Source organism: Protopterus annectens, chromosome 2.part0 (genome assembly GCF_019279795.1).
Source record: "Protopterus annectens isolate FY-2018-M chromosome 2.part0, PAN1.0, whole genome shotgun sequence".
Taxonomy (NCBI): Eukaryota; Metazoa; Chordata; order Ceratodontiformes; family Protopteridae; genus Protopterus; species Protopterus annectens.
The window spans coordinates 1,455,643,301-1,455,669,924 of NC_056728.1; the positions used below are offsets into that span (position 1 = coordinate 1,455,643,301).

At 37.3% G+C, this 26,624-nt stretch overlaps 1 protein-coding gene across 1 annotated transcript in view; it reads left to right on the top strand.

Annotated features, from left to right (window-relative positions):
* The first annotated feature begins 1,435 nt into the window (after positions 1-1,435).
* NDST4 (N-deacetylase and N-sulfotransferase 4) overlaps positions 1,436-26,624 on the top strand; it is a 2,939,889-nt gene continuing 2,914,700 nt past the window's right edge. Inside the window, exon 1 of the mRNA XM_044061661.1 lies at positions 1,436-2,036. The gene's annotated coding sequence lies outside the window, so the exon portion shown is untranslated. The remainder of the gene's footprint in view (positions 2,037-26,624) is intronic.

Genomic DNA, 26,624 nt, shown 5'->3' on the forward strand with positions numbered 1-26,624 from the left:
AACTTCTGTAATATATATATATATTATATATATATATATATATATATATATATATATATATATATATACTATATATATATATATATATATATATATATATATATATATATTACAGAAGTTCTTTGTATATATGTATATATATATATATATATATATATATATATATATGTATCAGTGTGGAGTCTTGCGTGAATGGGCGTACCTTCGTTGAAGGTTGTGCGTCAGGGCTGGCAACTAGGCACGTAAAAATCTACTAACAATCATTAGCGGACCGGAGTTCCGCTGTGGCGACCCCTAACCGAGAAAAGCCGAAAGACCCAACAAAAAATTAGCATTCAAACAGTTTTTTCTACGTTTTTGTGGTAGTCGGTTGTGTACCATTTTTTCCACTATCGTTTTATCCAACAAGTATAAACACTACATTTAGGACTTTCAGTTCTTCTTGACAAAATTGACTCCAGTCAGTCCAGCCACCAAACAGTTTACAACAATTTTATTGTAACAAAAATGTAAATTTTGGGACCCCCGAAAAATTATCATGTTACTCTTTTTAGAAACAGTCACATTTCGTTGAGAAAACAAAGTCTGATTTCCACTAAAGTTAAGCAACCGAATTGGAACAACCAGAGAAGATTTTTCCAGCAGGACATCCCTCTTGTGAATACACTATAGGCATTGCAACCCACCCACTCCCCGTGCAGACACCCATATATTGATAAATAAATAAATAAAGGAAGAAGTGCGGCAGGTGTCAAGAGTGATGTAAAATAATAAAATATAGTGCATTATGCACTACAACTCTCTCATGTGTGACGTCAATTACCCACAGCTGCTTTTGGTTTGATTTAATAAATAAAACATGTCTGCTTCTGTAAAATAAATGTCGTTTTGACAATAGAGGAATGCGTAGAATTTCCTTAGAAAAAAGCTTTTGACAACACTTACATGCTTTAGCTATAAAAATGGTGCAAAGCTTATTGATGTAACATTTTACACTCAATTGACCTAGCATGCAGTCAGCCAACCACTGATTGCAGAGTGTAGCAGTCGTCTTCCCCCATCCAATCAGGGCTGCAAAACCAAATTAATACAATAAAAAGTGGAAGTGATTTAAGGGAACCATCAGTTCAGCACGCAGATCCTACTTCACTAAAACCGTTTAACTACTTACTCTGCTCATGAATTGCATTTGCACCCAGTGAGTGAGCCGTTCTAACTACCCAAGAACTGCATTTCCTGCTGTTGTTTGTCTGATAAGATGCATGCCCAAGTTAGCAACACAGACTGCTTAAGTTCCAAGCAAGTCTCTTGACTATCTCACTCTGATTGCAGCTCTCCGCATGATGTCATTCATAAACAGTAAAGGCACTGTTTTATTCTCACATGCACAGCCGTTATATTCTAGCTGAGCGCTGCTCTGCGTTTGTGGCTCAGGCATTGACACCAAGTGACAGAGACTGGCACCCTCCCTGATAATACAACTAATCACAGGCCGCCTAGCCTGCAGTTCACACAGACAGCCCGCCGAAAGAGTAACCAGCACCCATGACGATGCTCCCCTGCCAGCGGTGGTAATTGTCTACACACCTCTCTGCCAGGGGCTGGACATTGCAACAACACGGATTCGGTACTCCAGGGATTCGGGCTCCCCAGCTGCGGGGAGGGGCTTTAGTGTCACTCACAAGCAGTAGGCGGTCCTTGTCGTTCCGTAGGTAAGAGAGCAGCAACAGCTGGATGACTCACAACGGCAACATATCAGCATCGTCTGGCAGTCTAAGCTGCAGGGGTATTTGTGTGGCTCTGACAGCACATTCTTATTATTTACCAGGGTTATCTCGTTGGATCCTAGCTCAAACCATTTCAACAGAAGATCAGAAGAGACTGTTATCAAGTTATTTCACTCTAGCAGCAAATATATATATAATGTACCCTGCGCTGGCAGTACGTCGGGAATAAACTACTGGTGGAAAAGCAGCTATATATTGGAGACCTGTATGGTACGAGTCCGCACAAGTTTCTGTTCACTTGTTCTGTAGGTAAGTTTGAAGAGACAAGTGGAAGCAAGTTCTTCTGTTTATAATTTGCGCACCGTGAAGAAGCTTACTCTTCCGGAAGCCCACTTCTTCTTCTTCTTTCGGCTTTTCCCGGCTAGGGGTCATCACAGCGGATCAGTCAGTAGAAATCTTAATAAATTAACACAGTTCAATGGCTATGAGAAGCAACGACCACAGCAGCAAAACTGAATGTTCTCAACAGGTGTAAACTCATTTGGCCTTATTTAGTTACTTAAGGGTAACAGTGTACTACTTGGGTTAAACTTTACTGACGTTGCACTTGTTTTGAAAACGAGTTGCTGCAGCAGGGTCAAGGCTTGAGGTAAGATTTCAGCTATAGTTTTAGCCAGGGCGAAGTACTGCAACAAGTTCTTGCCAGCTGTTTGGTTTAAGTAATTTCTGTTCAAGTACTCACAAGACAAACTCAGCAATAAATAGGTTAAACGCTCCATTTAACTGTTGCTGCTGGCCGTTATACTAACGGGTTAGTGGTGGGATGTACCAGAACAATACTAAACAGATGTGGTATAGATTGATAACTTTAACTGCCAACGTGTTTTTTGCGAAATGTGCCTTACATCCATACAGACTAGATAGCATCACCGGGATGCAAGATTTGACTACATTTAATTCGCCACTTCAGCTGGGAATCCCCCTGTCAGTCTGCAGTAAATAAAATGAGCCAAGTAAGGCTCCTGTTTAAAGCTGCAAAGCTCTTTCCCCAAGAATCAGAGACAAAGCCAAAAAGTAGTCAGGGACAATATAGACCGCATATTAGGGTCCCCTTTGAAATAATAGTGCTACTTAAGTCTGTAGTTTTAACAGTTCGCATTATTTCTAGACTGCACTCCTACATCGTTTTGCACTTGCAGTCGGCAGTTTTAAGACAGACAGAGCTCCAGTTTCCCTCGAAACAATGCTTTCTTTAGCATAAAGATTAATGGCAACAGTATGTATTAGATTTCAGTTTATTAACGGGTATCTATAAGCCGCCTTACTAACATGAATTTGACAGCAATTCCCCGGTGATGTCAAGTCATCTTGCCCGACACAATGCACAGCCTACAGGCTGTGATGAGAAGTGCTGAGCTGCGCCGGAGTTGCTGTCCTTTCTGTTGGTGCTGAAACTTATTTAACAGGAACGGACTGTGGAAACCTCGTTTTTCTTATTTTGGGGAAAATTCAGAGGTTTACTTTCAGACTGTTTTATTTCCGTGTTAAGCACTGATTCACGAGTTTGATGATAAGAAGAGTATAAACACTATGCTTTCTAGCGAGCACGGTGCTGCTGCTGTCAGCATGCACTGTAAAGGTAGAAGTTTAGGAGTTGCTACCAAATCAATTTGCTTACTTGATGTCAAGTTAGGCATTTCTGTGTTTCTCATACGAGCTGTTATCTTTGAATTGAATAATTAGACTTACATCGTTATAAAGCTACAAATAGTATATCCGTTTAATAAGCCTATATTCTGATAGTCTTCATACAGCTGTCAAGATGCTGTTTGAGGTGAAACCGGCAGATGTCTGCTATCATAGCAGTGCTATGGTTATATTTCTTTTCTCTGGGATTATCTGAGTTTTGCTATATATCATTAAATGACGCATTACAAGTCATGTACGTATGTAAATACTTTGGTTGCTTACAACCAAAGTGATTCTGGACTTACAGTCCAATGCACTTAGAAGTCACAGATAAACTGGCAGGCGTTTAAAAAAAAAGACAATGCCCTAACTCCATAAAGAAGTTACTTCAATGGGACTGAAACCGAGCCGCATAGTTTCTAGCCTCTGCTTAATAAGTTGTCTTTCATGTTAGTTATTTTTTTCTGAATCACTAACTACAGATATATCAAAAAATACGGCTATAAGTGTTACGAATGGATGTGATTTTCGCAATCATCTGAAACTTGTAAATTGTAGAAATACACACCATCAGCTTAGAGAAATGCATTGTTAAATGTAACAAGTCTTTTGTCAAGTCGTTGTGTGCATTAATCTATGTCCATTATAAATTTAGTTTAGCCACCTTGAGAAACTTCTTTATCAGAACCTTATGCTATGAGCAGTATAATTGTACTTCCTTTTATTAAAGGATTTATTAGTTTTCACATCACACTACTATCTGATTTTCTGACTGCCGTAAAACTATATTGCTGGTGATACACACACACACACACACACACACACACGCACACGAGTGCATATGCATAAATACCAGCTTAAAACACATCCATCTAATGATACTTTCAGAAGGAAACAATTCTGACATTTATGCTATGTATTTGGATAATCATGGCAAACACTTTACAGAATACACTGCTGTTTTTTTTTTTTTTTTTTTTTTGAGATGTGGCACCCTGCCTTCCAATTCTCCATGTATTAAGGAACTCCCATTAGAACAAGGCTACAAATATTTCTGTCTCCCACACATACGAAGCACTTCTGTCAAAATGAACTAGAGAAAACATCACTGGATTGCTCAAACCTTATGAATATAGTATGAAAATATACTTTTGCAGGAGAAGACTTCTAGCATGCATTTGTTTTACATGTTCTGCTGCTTCTACTTCTTTTCCTAATATATAATAATAACATTACTGTTTCTTCATTGTATTTTTATTATTGAGTTGATTACATTTCTCAGGATGCTTCTATTTCTTTAGATATTGCCATAGTAAGTCCTCCAAAGAAACAGAAAACAATTGAAATATTCGCATGTCCAAACTCATAAATAATTACCATGCCCACCCCCATAAGAAATGTAAAAATGTTATGCTCAGTAAGGAATACTAAGAAAAAGCAGATGGATTCACTTCTCCAACTCCACCATTCAAAGAACTGTCTATTTTGTAGCATATGGGCATTTAATTATACTAAGTGGCTGTTATTATGACACATATAGCATAATTCCATCTCAAAGTCAATCTAAACTTACTCTCCTTAAATATAGAGCTTTATCAACATATTTGAGATGACTAAAATGTACCTGGATTTCGTTATGGTAGAAACCATGTACCAGCCTTTGTGATCTTGTGGTCTTGACTGTTGTAATCACTAAATGTTGACATTTATTTGTCTTAGCATAATAATCCAATTAAATTTGATTTCAAAATGGTATGAAAACAGTCACAAACATTTACAGAAGAATACTATTAGAAGTATAAAGGTAAAATTATGTATGATGTCTATCAGTACCTTCCTAATAAAAGCATGAGAATGTGTGTCCATATCATTTCTAGTATTCAACAGCTTGGGCAAGACTTAACTATGGTCACTTAAACTAATTATATAAATGCATTGCATTGAGTAAGGGAAGGCATATTCAATCATCAGTGCATTGCACTGAGTAAGCAAAGGCATTTAACTGTCATTAATGAAGTATTTCATCCTGATGATGTGTTACTAAGAAATATTACATTAAAGTAAAGGAACTTCTAGAAATATAGTTAACTTTCAATGGATTAAGAGTTATGGCTGTTTTCTGAGAAAAAGCAAAAACATATTTGTACAGGTTGATGTGTCTCCTTAAACAGGGCTGCTGATTGTTTTAGGGCTGTAGATGTTTCACAGCTTGAATAGCAGTCATGAACTGCTTAATAAATGAATGAGGTCTGATGTAATCAGTATGGCAAAAACACATTATTCTGAATGCTATGCTTTGATTTATTTGGTTTGTAAAGTGTGCAAATGCATAATGCCTACTTAATATAACAGTTAGAAATGTGCTGCATTTGTCAATCACCAGGAGAAATGTTCAGGGGGAACTCAAGGGATATTCATAGTAAATATTCCACTGTTGTTTAATGTTGTTACATTTATTCTGTATCCATTTAAGGGGCCCTAGCTTGACTTCAGAATGAAAGAAGTGTACATAGAAAAACAACACGTCGTTGTAGGCAAACATTTCATGCTTAAAGTGATTTGTCGCTATTCTTACCTTCATGGTTTTATTGTTGTAATGGCTCTTTCTCTTCTTTCACCATAATCATTTCATAGTTTATAATCATTTCCCTTTTTTGTGTTAGTTTTCATTCTGCCTCCATGTAGCTTTTTGTGGAATGCCCTCTGATCTTTTATGTTATGCAAGAAATTCCACTAAGGCTACCAGTTCAGTGAGTCAACATGATCTTAAAAACTGAGGTGTTTTTTTTTTACCAACAGCAGAAATGTCCAAGTTGTTGTTGATGATGGAGTCCTAAATTCTTACAAGGATGACCCATATTTGCATTCAGGAAGAAGTTTAGATGACAGCGATGTTGATGAGGCTGTGTGGCCTCCTCCATACTGTAGTAAAAGGCTTCTGAGAAATCAGAAATAGTATAAATTCTTCTAGAATATAATGAATTTCTTTTACTCCTGATTACTAAAGCAAAACAGTAAGTGTATATCTATTTAATATATATATATGTATAATATATATTTTAAACTGGTAAATGCATTACTTTAACTTTATGGGCACATTTACTGTTATTACTGTTAGTTTATAGTGGCACACTGTTGTTTTTGTTAATGCACTGATTAGCAGCAGTATGCATATGGGCAAAGTGTTTTTACTTGGTATGTAGAAGAGGCTGTTAATGAATGGAATAGATCTGTTTTGAAACTTAGCTGTGAGTATGAAATTAGGAATGAGCACTGCAGTGATCCTCATGGAAGCTGTGTCTCACACATTATTGCACACACATATACAGATTGAATACAGACATGCACACCTGCACATGCGCACACACACGTGCACACACACACACATGTGCACACACATACACACACACATGTGCACGCACACACACACACACACACACACATGCACACCTGCACATGCGCACCCACACGTGCACACACACACTACACACACACACGCACACCTGCACATGCGCACACACACACACACACACACACACACACACACACACACACACACACAGTTGTTCTGTGGCAAGGAAATGACGTTTGGAACATTATTTAAATTCTTCTGTATTTATTGTGAACTAATGCTTTTTTACTTTGTGAGGAAAATGCAGTACAAAACTGTAAAAGAGGAATATGCTGCAATTTGTAGATAGTGATGTGTACATGTGAGTTATAAATGAAGTATGCAAGGGTATTGTGTTCCATGTAAGTTCCATATGTGTGAGTGTGTGTGTGTGTGTGTGTGTGTGTGTGTGTGTGTGTGTGTGTGTATGAAAACCCTTTCAAGGACATTCTGTAATATTCTAGACAATTCAGGGGTATGTACAGCACAACTTATTCATTATCTTGAATTACGATACATAAATGTGTAACTGTTTCCTCAAAACAAAGCACACCAGTCATGTCATTTTTAAAAATGAACTTCAACAAGCATGGCACTAGCAGCAGTACAGCACACAGATGCGACCTATTTCGCGATTGCACAAACTTAATAATAGTTCCTGGAAATAATTCCTGGAAAAGTACTGCTGTGTGAAATAGCCAAACACCCAGAGTAATACTGGTTGGATCACAAAACTGAACGTGAATGCATTTGCTTTGTTTTTATCATGTCAAAGTTGAAGCCCAGGTGAAAATAAGAGTAGGTCTCTGAAAAAAAGCATGCTGTGGTTCAATATTTCCAGCTGTACTGCAGCACTGTTTACTTAACATGACATCATGCTGGGGGTGGAGTTTCACAGGAAAATAAATTACAGAATTCTACAAAGCTCTGTCTTGATAATTTTAGCTAGAAAATAAATAATTCCATCATAGAAAACACACAAAAGTTTTACAACTTTTGTAGTAATACTGCTATTGCAATGCATGCAAAGCAAAATCAAAATACTTAAAAAGTGGAACAAGTCATTTTAAATGTTCTTAGTGTTTGGGTGCAGATACTAAGCTGCAGAAAGGTTTGAAATTTCATTCTTGACTTATTTTTGTCATCAGTCATCATAATGAATTTTAGCAGAAAGGCATAAAGAAGTGTGATGTTGTAATGTGCAACAGCTGTTTTTCCTAATATATATTTGCATGAAAAAACTAATTAAAATAAGCTGCTATGCTATAACAATGAAATATGCATTTAGAAATAGAGAATGTCTTCACACTTTTAGAATGTTTATGTCTGTCACACATGATTTGAAGAGAATAATTTGCTAAAAATGCATTTTGTACAAAAAACGATTCTAAGTGACTATTGTCTATAAATGTGTGTATGCCTTTTGTTACAGATTATGCTGAAGGATAACTGGCTTTGCCATTGCTAATATCCAGAATCATGTGCTGGTCATCTACATGACTCACATGGATAGTTAAAGGGTGGCACAGTGGTGCAGCAGACAGTCTTGTGGCTTCACAGCAAGAGGTGACCTGGTTCAAATCTTAGTTGGGGTGCTTTCTGTGTAGAGCTGGCATGTCCTCCGTGGGTTTTCTCTGGTTGCTCCAGTTTCCTCCCACATTCCAAAGACATGCAGTAGGTTGATTGGATACCCTAAATTGGCCATAGGTATGAGTGTGTGTGGTGTGAAAAAATTACCACACATGGGTAGCCACCTGGCAGTGTAAACCCTGACTCTAGATGATTGTCACTGTTGAAGTAATACCCCAACCCTATGGGAAAAGTAGTCATGGCTAGATTACTATTTCCATGAAACCATTATACCAAATCTGACTTTTTTAAAAGAAAGGTCTACCATATATTCATTAACATTGCATGCATATGTATATTGTTATCAAGTGCACTATGAATGGTTTTTGTTCCCAGTGGCGTACTACAGGCTTCCCATTTTACTGAGTGGAGCACAGTAGTACCTAATCTAGTATCCAAATGAGAAATATGTGTACCTGTGCTCAGACTAGTGTGCAGCGCTGTATATGTGAAAGTACTACAGAACTCAACAATGAAGGCAATTATGTATAGTGCATATGTATAATGTAATATGATATAATGTAATATAATATAATGTAATATAATAATCATATGCAGGATGAAACTAAGTACAGATAAGACAGTGTTACCAGCAACAGACTGGGGAAATGAGAAGACACTGAGAATTGAGATAATAGAGAAGATAGTGGAACAGGTTAATCATTTCAAGTATCTGGGAATGGGTGGTTGAGGAGAAGGGAAGTCTGAATGAAGAGGTCAAAGCTTGAATAAGAAGGGCTGCAGCCAACTGGCATAGAATGTCAGGTGTAGTCTATGACCAAAGAGTGCCAAAGAAACTGAGGAAAACATTCACAAAAATGATGATACTAATTGCCTTCCACTAGCTATTATCCTTGGAAGTCTACAGCTTTGAGTCATATGCATACCCTGTAATTTGTTTGGTGTTCATACGAACTTTAATGGTACATCAAATGACCATTTTAGCTGATGAAAACACTAATCGTAAACTTCAAAGCATCCAGATGTTACTTGGTGTTTATTTATTTATTTTTTAATTTATTGAATATTTTTCTTTGACCTTGCTAGGCACGGGACTGCACTGTAGATCTTGTTTGCCCTTTTCCAGTACATAACATTGCTACATTTGGGTAATACCTCAGTAATATGGTAGAGCCAAACACCACAAATTATTCATGATCTCTTCCTCCTGGGTGTGTAATGCACTATAAAATATATTGTGATATGATAATTAGGGCAGAGGACTAAAAGTATGAGTGGTCAGTGAGTTGTTTTTTATAGTCCAAGGTTTGAATCTTACAGCCTCTAATTCCCTTCTGCATGAATGTAAGAAAGTCACTTAACAAAGCACTGCTCAAAGAGTCAGGTTGACAAATGTGGATTGGTGCTGCACCTTGATTAAGAAATACAAATACACAAATACTATAACTGGAGTTAAAGTTTGATCATGAACTGAGAAACTTGGTGTTGGCCTAAGATATTTGATGACAGTCAGTAAAAACTTTGTGAAAATATATGCATCCAACTTTATCATCAGTGGTTTAGCAAATACAAGATGAACAGTAATTGACAATTTCTAAAGAACTAACAGATGCCTTCTAGAATCACTAGATGGGATGTTGTACTGTATCTCAGTGGGAGTTATGCTAGTCGATTATGATTGCAGATTCCAATTCATAACTTTACTGTACCACATGCCACGCTATTTACTTTAAATAAATAGCAGACTTCTGTCAGTCCAAGATCTTTTAGTAATATTTGCCATAGCAGATTAGTATTATATTAAACATTTTAATTTTGCTTTGCTAATGTGAAGAAGCACAAAAACAGAAATTGCTAATTAAGATATAACACTCATGAGAAGTAGTGTCACATCTAACAGAAAAGATACGATACTCATCTCATTGGGGGCTGTTAAAAAATACACTGATTGAGGTTGCCAGTCTTAATGAAGAAGCACACTTAGGCACAGCAGTGCAGCCATACATGTTTATAGTTCACTGGAAGGAAAACCATGTTTTCTTTAACATACAGTGATAACATGTATATCTTAGTACCTTTTTTAATTGCTACTTGTTTGAGCCAGCATACACTAAAGTTAGAATGTTTGAATCATTATTCACTAAACTTAGACTCTATGCAACCCGAACCAATGCAACTGACTGCAATGCCCTATACTGTAATTTCAGAAATGTATGAGGTCTCATGGGAAATGCTATAAGATTCTGTTTGATTATTTTCCATAATTTTTTTCTAGTTGTAGGTAATGAACATCCTATTGGGTATTTCTACAGGTGACCAAGTTGAAAGTCCCTGAGCATCCATTGCCTGAAGCAACAGACACCAAGAAATCTCACGCTAATCTTGGTTTTCATGGGAAATTACTCCCATTGTAATTTATTTACTATCTGATCACCAGGTAGATCAGCAGGTCTATTTACCCAGCCTCAGTGAGCAGCAGAACACATATAATATAAAATTCAGGATACACGTAGAAAGAGATGCATAATTAAAAAAAGCAAGTCAAAGCATATAAAGTAAGTACTAGTAAGAAGTACAAATACACTGACAAAAATACAAGCTATAATCAAGAGTTATATATAGATATTCAACAGGGAAACATCAGATAATATTTATAGCAATATCTAAGGATTTGGATGCAAGAACATTGATATGTACAGTTCTAGTAGCTTGAATTGTTTCCTGGCATTAGGTTTCACAGTAGTAGGCACACTGGGCTGCTATAAGAAGCTGTTCTTTGCTTGCTGATTTAAACATAGTTTCTGTTTGTAAATTCTTGCATACACTGTTGGAAACTCCTGGTGTCTGGCTGGTGTGTGATTCTCAAACAATCTGGAAATATATCGCTGATTAATAAGTATATTTCTTGGCATTTTAACCTTTCAGACTTCTGCATTGTCTTGATTTTGCCTGATTGAATTGTTTTATATATTTTCTGGCATTGTTTTCTGTTTCTCATCTGTCTTGAAACTGTCCCCCCCATGCTATTCTTGTGGTGTTGTTATAGTTGGTGGCTTTGCAGTTGCCCGCCCCTACTGTAAATGTGATCTGGGACACCCCTCCTAGTCTGGTGTTTACTCTACTTAATGCAGAGGGAACATTTAAAAAGGCCAACCCACTTAGGATCTTAATCTTGAATTTTTCTGAATTTTCTTCTGCTCTTTCTTCCCCTCTCCTTGCCCTTTACTTATAAAAAATGCACTTTATTTTGCTTTTGCATCTTCTTAAAAGTACTCAATTGTATTTATTCTGCACCATTTATTACTGCTTGGTAGTAGCCTGATAAAATTGCAACTGTTATTCTAAGCCTTTCGGTTTAAGCACTTGGGCTTCAGACCAATTGTTTTACATTAAGAAGGTTTGTGGTTTGCACTGTTGTGGCAGGACAAGTAGCTTACATCCTTCTATGTTGGGAATTGCAGATTGAAGGCTTAGTGTCTGTTATCCTAAGAGTGTATTAGTTCTGGTTAAAGCACTTGGGCTTCAGGCCAGTGATTTTTCATTAAGAAGGTTTGTGGTCTGCACTCTTGTGGGAGGAGAGGCTAGACTCTGCCCTTCTGAGCTGGGAATTTCTGGTTAAAGGCTTATTGTGCCTGCTTATTTGAACTGTTTCTTTCTGAAATCGATGCACCTTCTTTGCTGTAGCATAGACTAGATTCAGACATCCTAAATCTAGCTTTGTTTGTATAACTTGAGCACGTATCCAGGCCATCCTTTTTGGAGAAGGTTCCTCTGCACTCTAGTGGTAGGAGTGTGCAGTTTAAACTTGTCTGATTGAAGACTGATGGAACATGGCTCAGTTTTGAGCTTTTTTACTGGTTAACTTAATTTGTTTAAATCAGTTTGCTTGTTTTCTATTGTTATATAAACATTGCACTTTATTCATCTGCTTTTACTGTATTTGTGTTTCTTCCTACTTTATTTTGCTTTTGCTGCTTCTTCTTAAAAGTACTTAACTGCATTTATTCTGCTGCATTTATTACTGCTTGTTAGTAATCTGATTAAATTGTAACTGTTATTCTAAGCCTTTGGTTGAAGCACTTGGGCTTTAGACCAATTGTTTTACATTAAGAAGGTTTGTGGTCTGCACTGTTGTGGCAGGACAGGTAGCTTACATCCTTCTAAGTTGGGACTTGCTGATTGAAAGCTTAGTGTCTGTTATCTAAAAGTGTATTAGTTCTGGTTTAAGCACTTCAGCTTTGGGACAGTTATTTTACATTAAGAAGGTGTGGTCTGCACTCTTGTTGGAGGAGAGGGTAAATTCTGCCCTTCTGAGCTGGGAGTTTCTGGTTAAAGGCTTATTGTGCCTGCTTATTTGAACTGTTTCTTTCTTAAATTGGTACACTTTGTTTGCTATAGCATAGACTAAATTTAGACCTGCTAAATCTAGCTTTGGTTGTATAACTTGAACACTAATCCAGACCATCTTTTTTTGGAGAAGGTTCCCCTGCACCCTAGCGGCAGGAGTGTGCAGTTAGAACTTGTCTGATTGAAGACTGCTGGAATGGGGCTCAGTTTTTAGCTTTTTATTGGTTAATTGGTTAATTTGTTTAAATCAGTTTGCTCATTTGCTACTGTTATATATATATATAAAAAAATACACTATGCATCGCCGCTTAGCTAGGGTTAAACCATTCCTGGCACCATAAAGTCTGCTCTTTAAATTTTCCCTTAAAACTAGCCAGTTTTTTTTAGTTTTAGCACTCAAATCTGTTTCATTGAGCTCAGCACTTGTTCAGAACTCATTGTAAGCACTAAATAAGCTAAAATTACTACAGCACTCAACTTTCCTCACCTGTCTAGAAGAAAACAGTTTTTAGTACTTAATAAATAAGCACCTATCCAGGCATGTCTAAGGGTCAGCTCCTGGTGTTTTCTCCTGTCTACCTGATGAATATGGGCATCTTGGAGCAATGCAGCAATTGCCTCATGTACACAGACAACCCTCTCCTCCTACCACCCAACACTACAACCTGTGAGAGATGCACTTATATAGCCAAACTGGAAGCAAAGCTCTCTTCACCCAAGACTGGACTAGACAGTCAAGAGGAGAAGGTAAGCACTTGCACCACACTCATCACATAGTCCCTCAAAACCTGCACCATCAAAACAGACACACAGAAACACAAAACACACACCTACATTCGTGGAGGCTCTCAATAAAAATCTGCTCAAGCAACAGAGACCTCCAAAGCAGAAACACAAGTAACCTCCAATCCCCAACAAAACCCAAATGACATATAGCCCACAAACCCAGTATGCCACTTAACCACCGCCCATAAGTTATAACAACATACCCAACACTCCAGTCATAGGTGACTCTATAGTCAGGTACACTGAAGTTCCACTCACCAGACTAAACAAGGAGAAAGTTACTGTCAGGTGCCAGGATCCGCCACATAATGCACACCCTCAGGTCACTCCACAAGTACAAATATGACTCTGTGTTTGTCCATGTTGGTGTGAATGACTTGAGAGATACCTCCCTGGACTACATGAAAAGAGACATGGAGGAGCTCTCTGATCTTGTAGCCCAGGCAGATATGACCCTAGCCCTGAGTAGCATCCTGCCATCACCCAGAATGATGCTACAAAAAAACGCTTCAAAAGCCGAAACTCTTCGAACCCACTGAATTTATTTAAACGCTCAATAAACACGTTTTTCATCCAATAAAAATTATTAGACTTCTTCAGAAACACAGGCAAAAAAATTGTCAATTAATATTTGAAAGTTAAATTTATAAGCTTCCCACCAACTGATGTAATCGGACAATTTATTCTTAAATATATATGCCTTAAACATTTCTAAAATAGTTATATATTAAAATAATTCATAAAAATTTTACTTAGTTACAAATTAGCAGCAACATCTCTTCATTACTAAAAATTAATTAATTGTACTACAATCCAAACCACATATTTACATTAATTAAATCATATCCTTGCAAATATATTATATTATAATATTAAAACCTACTAACAAAGTCTAAAACAATGTAAAAAGTCACTATCAGCTAATGTTTTATGCCTCATAATATACACCTGCTAAGTCCATGTATATTCATGCATACATATATAAAATTTCAATACATGTAATAAATCTCCTGAAAATATATGTTCATATATAACAATTTAAACATTCCATATCTGGACAATAAATGGCTAACATGAAATCCAGTTCATTGTATTCCTACTATTACTAAATTTTAATTTCTAAATAAAATAAAATAGTGTTTATCTGTCCAGACTTTTGAGCTTTAATAAAGACATTAATGAACATTTTTCATTCAATCCTGGGTTCATATAGGAGTTAAGCCTAATTTGCCATAACAACTCCATTTTCTCTAATAAAAACCCAAAGGGCCCTCCCCCTTTTACATCCTGCTTAACTTGGTCAATAACTTTAAAAATAAATCTATGGTCAGGAAAACTCAAAATATGCCTTGCAAGGGCATTTTCTTCTTTCTGTAAGTTGATACTTCTAAGATGCTCATACACCCTATCTCTTAGTCTTCGCTCTGTTTTCCCTATATAAAAGGATGGGCAACCCTGACAGGATGCTATATACACTACTCCTTTCGAATTACAATTAAATTTACCTTTGGTGTGTAAAATAAAACCATTAACTTCAATAATACTTCCTAGTTTTATTAAACGACAATATGAGCAACTACCACATTGCATCATGCCCCTATTACCTATTGGGGGATTTTTTTGTTGTTATTTATGCAACAATTCTTTAAAGCTTAACCCTTTTCTCCAAACTATTTTTGGTGATGTTCCTAATTTTAAAAATAACATATTGTCATCTTGTAATATACCCCAATTTTTGATAATAATTTTTCTTCTACTATTGAAATCTAGGGAAAGGTTAAAATACATGACAAATTATAGTCAGATTGATTTGGTTGTTGTATAACCCCTTGTGTTTTTGCCTTGGTATGCAAATCATTCTGATTACTCAAACAAATATTTTGTTGCCGCAATATAGGTTTAAAAAAAATATTAGTCCTTTTATATATGACCTCTTCTGTCGATTCCTCTATTAAATTCGGAGGATATGCTCTGTTCAAAAACATCTGTTTCAAATTCAAACATTCTTCCACAAAGCATTCCTCCGAAGTATGATACCACAGTACAAGGACAAAATGATTGACTTCAACAATTGGCTAAGCTTTTGGTGTCATTCTAAGGGGATCCAGTATCTATCTGCCTGGGATGACATGATCAACAGACCACAATGCATTGCCAGTGATGGCCTGCACCTGTCGCCCTTGGGATTACAGATACTGGCTAAGGCTCTTGCCACCCCTATAGTGCCTTTTTTTAGGCAAGGTTCAAATGACAAATTCACCACCATAGCAGTACGAGCAAGCAAAGTCTCTGGGTAATGCTACTCAATGCTAGAAGTCTAAACCTCAAAGTACATTCACTCGAGGCACTCCTTAAAATGGAGAACATCAACATCTGTGCAGTGACAGAGACCTGGTTCAAGGCTGCAGAGAGCACCCCTGCATTACCAGGCTATAATTCATACCACACCTTTTGGCCACCTAACCTGGATCGAAACACTAAAGGCGGAGGCATGTCCATATTCATTAAGGATATCCACATCTCCAGGCTAGTTGCTCAGCATAATGCATCTGAGATTATCCAAGTGCAACTAACTCTGGCAAGACCACAATCCAAATTGTAACTTGCTACAGATCCCCCACCATGCCCCCAGGATTCCCACTCCTCATTTCTTGATACACTGGAAAATATTAGGATATAACCCAACACCCTCATAATTGGCGATTTCAACTACCTCACCATTAACTGGGAAAACTACTCTTGTACCAACTTTTTTGCTCAATGTTTTCTGGAATTCATAAATTCCAATGCCTTGGATCAACTTATCCACACCCCCACCATGGGCAGCAATATCCTGGACCTCGTCATTGCCAACATAGATGACCACTGTTCCGCACCAGAGGTCAATTTCTTGTTGGTCAGATCCAACCACAAGCTAATCAACATGACATCCATACTCCACCCCCACCCCCCATTAGGGAAACCACCGTAAAAAATGTCTCCAAAGCCAACTTCACACTTCTTAAGACAGAAGTGGCAAACTTCACGACACCCATACAGACAGACAATAGAGGCACGGCTACTGAATCCTACACAAATGCACTTTATAAGCACTTACACAAGTGCATGGATCATGCCATCCCTAACAGAACCAAGATGTTATCCTCCAAAAAAAAGGAAGCCAATCTGGTGGTCCCCTGCCATAAACAAACTCTACAACAGAAAAAAGAAACTGTTGCAAAAAAGAATCCCATGATTGGAGGAACTCCCTGGTCAGCCTCAGTAAGAAGCTGAGATCCTTCATAAAATCCTCCAAAGCTAGTTATGAAAACAAAATCGCCACTGATTCTTAAGACAACCATAAGCATTCTATAGCTATGTCAAGAATCTCAATGGCAGCACTCAGATCTGCTCTGAGTTATAGCACAATGGCACTAAATATATGGAACCAACTGATATTGCCAACATCCTGTCAGATAGATTCAGTGCTAACTTTACCCCTCTCTCACCCACTAAAGGGCCCATCTCTATACTGGAAGAATACAAAGTTCTTGTAATCACTGCTGCACAGGTAAAAAACACACTCTCCAAAGCCAAGAACACAGCATCCATGGGACCTGTCAACATCCCAGGCTGCGTTCTACACAAACTACAGAATGAACTGGCACCCCACCTAAGCACCATGTTCAATCATAGCCTCACCTCAGGCTTTGTGCCCAGTGAATGGCACACAGCGATGGTTATCCCACTCCACAAAGGGGTAGCCACCATGGACCCCAGTAACTACCGTACCATTAGCCTAAACAAGCCTGGCCTGCAAGGCCATGGAATGTATCATCATGAAACTTATAAACAAAGACATTGGTAATCTCCAAACTCTGGACCTCACCCAGTTTGGGTTTGTAATAGGCAGATCATGTCTCCTAAACCTGATAGACTTCTTTGAAGCAGTCAGCAAAGCCGTAGATAAGGGTAAGGTGGTTCACACAGCCTATCTAGATCTTGCAAAGGCTTTTGACAACATCCCCACTCAGGAATTATAGATAAACTCACTAAACTAGGTATATCACCCTATGTCACAAGATGGCTTGCCAACTGGCTCACTGACAGAACCCACTCTGTGAAAGTAGCAGACTCTAAATACGACTTCAGACCAATGACAAGTGGAATACCACAGGGTTCAGTCCTGGGTCCTCTCCTGTTTGGTATCTACTTTTCTGAAGTACAGGCTAACACAGAAGGTCTTTGGCTAATGAAGTTCGTAGATGATTGCAAACTAGAAGCCATAATCAAAACTCCTAATGATGTGGACATCCTACAAAATGGCCTCACTGAGACAGATACCTGGTGTCAAAGCCATGGCCTCAAGTTCAATGCCAAAAAGTGAATTGTCATCCCCTTTGGTAAAAACTCTGTACCCATGAGCTACCACATAGGTGGTAGTCTACTTAACACCAAAAGTGTGATAAGAGACCTTGGGACACAGGTGGACAGTAGTCTCTCTTTTGATAATCACATCACCACAGTAGTCAGGAAATCCTTCTACATGGCACACCTCATCACAAAAGGTTTCTCATCCAGGAAAAACGAGGTCATTGTTCCCCTCTACCCATCACTCATTAGACCCATTATAGAGTACAACGCCCCTTTTGGTATGTACCTCACAGGATATCTACAGCAACTGGAAAGGCCACAGAAATACCTCACAAAGAGGATTATCAGCCTCAAACAGATGCCCTATGCAGACCATCTCAAAAAACTCCAGCTTTACTCTGTCGCATATCGCCTACTCAGAGGCAACTTCTGCCTAACATACAAAGCTATGTCAAACCCAGAGCTGTTGGACATGCTCCACTTAAAGAAATCCCAAGCCCTCTGAGCTACATGCTCTAGGGACCTAAACCATGTCATCACAATAAACAGAACATGCTGGAGGGATAGATTCCTGTCCAAGAGACTTCCCATACACTGGAACAAACTACCTATCTATATCAAACAAAGCTCATCATTAGCACTTTTCAAGAAAAATCTTGATGAGTGGATGGGAAATAGGAAATTGACCCCAGGGATCACCTCTGGGGCTCTGCTCAACAGGGGCACAGGAAAATAATTTTCTTGGGTGGCGAAAGCCAGGGTACCTTTTTGGCTAGGCTTATATAGGCCCTAGGGGCCAATAGCCTAGTGCCTACCTATGAACCTATTTAAAAGCCTCATGTATAGCTTGGGTTTTTATGTCCATGTTGACAATGACATTAATCCTTCACATCCTCTTTTAAACATTTCATATATTAGGTTGGACTTCCAAAACACTCAAGGATCTGGAAATCAAAATGGTCCTTTTTTGTCCCCTTCCCCACATGACCTTTTGAGAGGCCAGAGGAGACTGAGCAGAGGAAACAATGCGAGGGGACAAATGAGTACCAGACAGACACCAAGAAGCAATGGACAGAGAATAACAGGGAGGGGTCGTATAAGGGGAAGACCAAGAAGGAATGCTTAATGGCAATAAACTATGACATTTCTGCAGTTTCTGCAGCTCCCTGCTCAGCAGTTTTTAATTTAATAAACAGAGTCTTCCTGGATGAATTACTTTGTATTTTAAAACAAGGATTCACTTTTATCTCAATCGCAACGTGCTTGTTTACCCAGCCTATTACTGGACCTCTGAATTTATCTGAGAAAGTTGAATTTGCAAATTCTTTTGGATGATGTTTTGGATGAACCATCATGAACAAATGATACATCAAATGATACTTTTAATGACACCAAAATAACACTTTGATAAATAAGACCCTTAGGAGGAAAAGTGTTTACAACCCCCCGGTACACAATACATCTAGACTTTCCAAAAAATATGTGAGCGTGACCTATGAGGCTTACTCCAAAAAATAACAGCATTAAATGGTTTAACCTAACTCCAACTGAACTAATAGCACTTCGTGAGCTAGAAGATAAAAGTCTACGCATAATGAGGGCAGATAAAGGGACTGGGATAATCCTCATGGAACATGCTCATTACATCAGCAAACTTAAGGCAGACCTTGTCATTAATGAGTACTACAGTGCTGTGGACCTCAGAACAGTCTCATGTAACTTTGCTGGCACTGACAAACTGCTTAAATCATTGGAAAAGAAGAATGTCATTACTTTTGATGAGTATAAGTACATGTACATGTCTAACCCTAGTCCAGGGAAGCGTTTTGGTATTCCAAAAATGCATAAGGATGCCACCGATCATCAATTCAGGCACATTGTGTCCAACAAAAGGACTAAAATGGAAAACATTTGTGAGTTCATTGACTCACTGTTAAACCCGATAGTCCAAGCCACCCCGTTCTTTTTAAAGGACTCCTGGGCATTTTTGAATGATCTCTTTCTACACCAACCTACAAATGCTGACAGAATGTTAGTGACATTAGACACTGAATCTCTCTATACGAACATTCTGCATACTGAAGGATTGGAATATAGTCACGTTTCAGGCAGAAAAGATTGACATCATTTGTGTTTTGATTTCTAAGGGGCTTCATAGGAACTTTTTCCATTTCAATGGTGTTATTTATCAACAGATTAAAGGAGTGGCAATGGGCTCTAAAATGGCCCCTGCATATGCCAGTCTTGTTCTTAGTTCATGGGAGGCAAACACACTTGTTCATCTACCTGGGTTTCAAAATACCAGACTATGCAGATGTCATATTAATGATTTATTTTTTTGTGTGGCAAGGCTCACAGCAATAACTTGACGCATTTATTCACTCCCTGTCCAACAGCATTCCATTTCTCAGTTTTAAGATCTCAGGCTGTGGCTCTTTTGTGTAATTCTTGAACACTGAAATCATCCTTGACACTAACTTTCTGCATTGGGATGCCAATATTTTCCATAAGGAAACATTCAGGAACAATTATTTGGACTTTAACAGCCAGCACCCATTTTATATGAAGAAGAATATTGCAAGAGGTCAGTTTATTAGATATTCCCGCATTATCAGTAAAGATGGCATTTTCTAAAAAGAAAGCCTCTCCTGATTAGCTTGTTCACAGACAGAAATTACCCAAAGCTTTTACTGGATAATATTTTTGCTGAAGTTTGTGAATCAAGGAGATTTAAATTCAGACCAATACTAACACATGGTTTACAGCAAATATCCAACCATCAAACATTTTTGGACCGAACACCTCAAGCACTCGATCAGAATACTAGTAGGAACCATCCCATGTAACCCTTCAAATTAATGTCTTGGAATGCACCCTCAGCTTCCCATTTCCAGTTAGTTTGGACCTAAAACAAATTTGGAACATTATTTCTAGGAACTTGGAAATTATTAAAAGCAGCAGAGACATTGCCCCTATTCTGGGAGATGCACCTACTTTCTCACAGAAAAGAACAAAGTCATTAAGTGTTTCTTTTATCATATCAACTTTTTTTACTTGAACAGAATGTTAATACTGATAAGTCACCTGACATGTTCACAGGCACCTCTTATATTGTTTGTAATTATATTCAGATAGGTTCAGAGTATGTTTTCCAACACTGTAATTTTAAAGTAGCATATCACAGATTTTTTGATTATCATAGCACAAATGTAGTTTATGTTGGGGTTTGTGACACTTGCAATACTTTCTACATAGGTAAAACCTTTCAAACTTTTTTAGTAGAACAAAAAAAGAGCACTTTGCAGTTATCCACAAAAAGGACTTGCAAAAAGCATTAATAAAGCATAGTTTGTACTGCACAAACTTCCAAAAGTTTGCATTCATAGTGCTTGGACAACTTCATGTTTTTAATGGGGATATTGATACTTTTCTGGAAGTATGTGAATTGAAGTGGCAAGTATTGCTTGGGGCTAATTCTTTCCCTGGGCTTAATGAAACACTTACATTAAATGTGCAGTATGTTGGCTCAGGTAACCCCTGAGCAACCTTCATGCCTTTAACCTTTCTTTTTCAAACTTATTTCTGCCTTGTTTTGGGTTTGTTTGAATTGTAATACTTTTTATTACCATTGATAATGTTTGCACATTGGTAGTAGTTTTTCTTTTGAAACTAAGACACATCAGTTTTTTAGAGGTGGATTTAATTGTACCTAAAGCAGTATATATATTGACTTGTAAACTGCATTCCTATGATTACAGTGTTTTTCTGAAGAAGTTCTTGCTAGAATAAAGAACAAAAGCATTCAACTCAGGTTTTGCTTTTTTTTTGTCTAGCCTGGTACAAGATGTTTTTATTGTATTTAGTTTTTTTCTTCTTTTTGCAATCAGTTTTTGAGTTTATTAAGCGTGTGTGTGTGTGTGTGTGTGTGTGTGTGTGTGTGTGTGTGTGTGTGTATATATATATCTATATATATATATATATATATATATATATATATATATATATATATATATATATATATATATATATACATATATATATATATATATATATATATATATATATATATCTATATTATATGCTCAAAGACACTTTTCTTTGAACATGTAATCATCGACACCTAAAGAGCGAATATTCTAAAGAGCAAACAGCCACATCCTCAAATTTTTTCCTCTGGAAAAAAATTAAGTTGGCCGTTATCGGGAATTGCCCTTTTCCCCAATGTAGAGTGGTCTTGGCCCAATGTAGAGTGGTCTTGGAGTTGGTATATTTAGTTGGGGGGGTAGGGGTTTTTGAAGTTTCTGTTTTTTGTGTATGGTCCTGTGAGTTTTTTCCTGAGGAAAAAATTCACAGACGTGGCCGTTCGCATTTTAGAGCAGTCGCTCTTTAGGTGTCGATGATTATATGTTCAAAGAAAAGTCTCTTTGAGCATATAATACAGATGCATCTATATATATATATATATATATATATATATATATATATATATATATATATATACATATATATGTTTGGGGGATGGCCAAAACACTTACTCTTACCCTTTACATTTTTGCCCCTTTTTGTGTTTTGGGCATTCATTTGTGGTATTTTTGATACATAAAGTATTGCCGTTCTGCATTTTATAGTAGAACTATGCAGTTGTATAATTGGTGATGGATTTGGACATTCCCACACATGGCTTGCCCTCCCAAGTCTTCACAAAGGCCTTCCCTGCTACTGCTGTTGCTGTGAGAAATGTGGTTATCAGAATCCAGTGTCTGTTAAATGAGTCTCCTCATTGCTTTCTTCCCACAACAAACACAGAAAAGGTAAGCCAGTGATCTGTCATGCATTTTTATCTTTTTTGCTGAGAAGAATAGGCAATCCCACACTTTTTTGCTTCTTAATCTTACAACAGACACCATCTCTCTCTCTTTCCGTGTATGTATGTATATATATATATATATATATATATATATATATATATATATATATATATATATGGGTTCCATTCAGAATTTCGAAGCTCAAAACTTTGAATTTCATATGATTGAAGATCATATGCTCGAAGTTTCAAAACTTTGATATCCTGAACGGAGATCGGCATACAACGCGGACCGGGAGATTTCCCTTGTCCTTGCTGTAGTGCGATCTCAGAGTTGGTATGTTTAAGTTGTGGGAGGAAATTTCATAGTGAACCCATGTATAAATATATATATATATATATATATATATATATATATATATATATATATATTGAGAGAGACACACACACACACACACACACACACACACACACACACACACACACACACACACACACACACACAAGCCAACACATTACTCTGTAGCAGTCATGTTTCCAGAAACACTCTTTTTCTTTTATTTTTATAGAATGCCAAATCTTTGCTAGTGAGACAGTTTTAAGAACATCAGTTGTTAATACAGCACATAAAGCCTCTATCTGTACTACAACTTCCCTCCAAAATGATCTCTTGCCTTTTGCTAATTTTTTTGACTTGTGTTACTGTATTAATTTACACATGTTCTTTAAAATATTAAATCGAAGCATCACATAGCAGTGTCTTTACAGCCAGTACAGGAGACATGCATTTTATAAATGGAATTTGAGGCAAGCTTTGTTAAAGGATTATATACTTGTGTCTAATGCCATGTAGGATAATACCCCAGAGGCAGTGTCTTGATAAGAACATGTGTCACCTGTTTTATAGTGCTAATTTTAATACTAGTATGTTTCATTAATAGGCTGTGTTGAAATCATTGATTTTGGAAAGGGTTAAAATATAGCAATAACCCACGCCTGGGTGTGGGTAATGCTGGATTTACCCACGGTTGGCATGGTTTGGTCCCGAGGGCAAAGCCCGAGGGGCCAAACAAAGCCAACCGTTGGTAAATCCAGCATTAACCACACCCAGAAGTGGGTTATTGCTATTATACAATGACATTATTTAAGAAAAAAAAAAATTACTTTTCTTAAATAATGGCATTGTATAATGCCTCCTTGCTGCCCTTCTGCAGCTGTCTGGTATTCCACTGCAGTTCTGATGTACTGCGCATGCGTATGCCTACACAGTACATCAGAGCTGTGGGCAAAAGCAATGGAGAAAGCAAGTTCTCCATTGCTTTTTACTGTTTCACTATGTTAAATGGGTTTAACATAGCGAGACAGCTTTAAAATAAGCAACGAAGATTCTCCTTTGCTTTTTTTAAAGATGTCTCACTATGTTAAACCCATTTAACATAGTGAGACAGTTCTGAAAAAAGCAACGGAGAAAGCAAGATCTCCGTTGCTTTTTACAAACTGTTTCGCTATGTTAAACCCATTTAACATAGCGAGACAGGTTTTAAAAAAAAAGCAACGGAGAAAGCAAGATCTCAGTTGCTTTTTACACACTGTGTCACTATGTTAAAGGAGTTTAACATAGCGAGACAGCTTTAAAAAAAGCAACAGAGATCTCCGTTGCTTTTTTTAAACCGGTGTCGCTATGTTAAACTCCTTTACCATAGCGAGACAGTGTTTTAAAAAAGACTTATACTAATGGAAAAAGTCCGGGCGACCGGACCTTTTTCCATTAGTATAAGTCGATTTACAACGTAGACGCTGGCCAATCAGCGTGCACGTTTTGGAATATTAATGGAGGGTCATGGTATAATGGATTTTTGTACACATCTCTTCTTGGTCATATGTTAAATGATTGTACTAAAATGATACAAGTCTTTAACCTGTTAAATGTTAATTGCAGTGTAATAGTTTAAAACTGAAATGTGTATTTTTAGCGACTAAACCAAAATGACACTGTTGAAAGATTTTTATTTAAAAATAAGTGCAAGAAAAGCTTATGATCAACTTTATTATTTAATATGATGTACTGAACAACTCTGCCTTCTTTGAAGGTTGGGCGTCGGGCTGGCAACTCGGCACCGTAAAAATTGACTACTAATCATTAGCAGACCGGAGTTCCGCTGTGGCAACCCTTAACCGGGAAAAGCTGAAAGACTTCTGTGTGTGTGTGTGTGTGTGTGTGTGTGTGTGTGTGTGTGTGTGTGTGTGTGTGTGTGTGTATGTATGTATTGAACAACTCTGTAAAGTTTCCTTTTTAAGGTCATCACTGTTCACACACACACACACACACACACACACACACACACACACACACACACACACACACTGTGAGCAGTGCATAATATGATATGTAAGATATGTGGCATCACTTTCTTCTAAAATCCTGAGGTGCATAGGCTATTTCACAGGAAGACACTGAGGTATTACTAATTCTGTTACATGATCTTTGGAAGTTGAACATTATGGCATGAAAGACCTTGTTGCCTAAGTAGGTTTCTCCAGTTACACTCATGCAAAGAATAGTAAAGTGCTAAGCAGGAAAAAAAAATCAACAGTAGCAGGAAGCTGTCAATCAGAGAGTTTGCATAAATTAGATTAGCTTTTGTCAGTACAGTAAGTTTAAAGTGCACAGTGATTACATACTGTAAAGGGAATTTCTACACACTTGTTGAGAGACTGTATAATACCTTTAGGAAGAAAATACAAATGGGTTTCTTGAAAGGTAAATGAAATATAAGAAGGACTGATTAATAGCAAAATGTATTTAAGAGACAACTAATCTATGACACAGGGGGCATGATTCCAAAAATGTTTGTGGTCAATATAAGTGACCACTTACACTGAAAGTGGGTCTTTTGGAATCTGGCTCCCAATATAAGCCTTTTTACAGACAGGCCTTACACCAAAGTAAGTCACTTACAGAAAAAAAGTAATTCGCAATCAGTGCAGACTTACACTGAGAGCAACTCTTTTGGAATATGACCCATAATGTCAGAAGTTTAAAAAAGATTTACAATCTCCATTGTGGAAATGAATAGTTTGAACAGAGCATTATATAAAATACGCCTAGAACTAATATAAAGTAAGGCAATAGTGGCTTTGACTGGTAATTTCTATAATATATGGCTTAGTCTCATATTCAGAAGCATAAAATAGTAAAACAGAACAATAGGTAACATTGCTTTGCCTGGACAAGTATTTGAACCACTAAGTATTGTATAGAAACCAGACTGATTTTGTGACATCCAAAAGTTTAATACAAAACTGAGTAAAGACTAAAGTTAAGAAGACGGTGGGGTGATGAAATGTTAACCTTTTGTTTAGGAAACGGTCAAATAATCATTTGTAGCTGAGCTTGCATGATAAGCTCTCTGAAGCATTGCAGGTTTACAAATGTTTATACTTTGGAAATTAGGGTTGATTTCACTCGTTTCCAATTCAGAAAAGATATAGTAACTTAATTTCTTTTTTTTTTTGTTAGCAATGTGGGTCTTAGATAAGTGCTCTCATAGAGCACATACCATGAAGTATTTCATGCATGATAAATGTGCATTTTTCAAGATTTTATTGAATGTTTATATAACTGTGAATTGGGCCATCCAAGAAGAGAATCGTGGCCGAGTATTGGAGAAGTGTTTCTGTAACAAAAATGTGTGTACATTGTCAGAATGGTGTTGATGTGATAGTGCAGGTTTATAGAAACGAATGGGCTGATATTATTTTATTAAGGTTCTAAATGTTATACGAAGTAAACTGGCTTCTTAATACAGCCAATCAACATTACTGTAAAGGGAACTAGTGCATATATGGTATTATAATGAGCTCATTAAAACAACAATATATAATAAAAACAGCTCCTCCTCAAACATTATAGGCAATGAAAGACAATATTAAC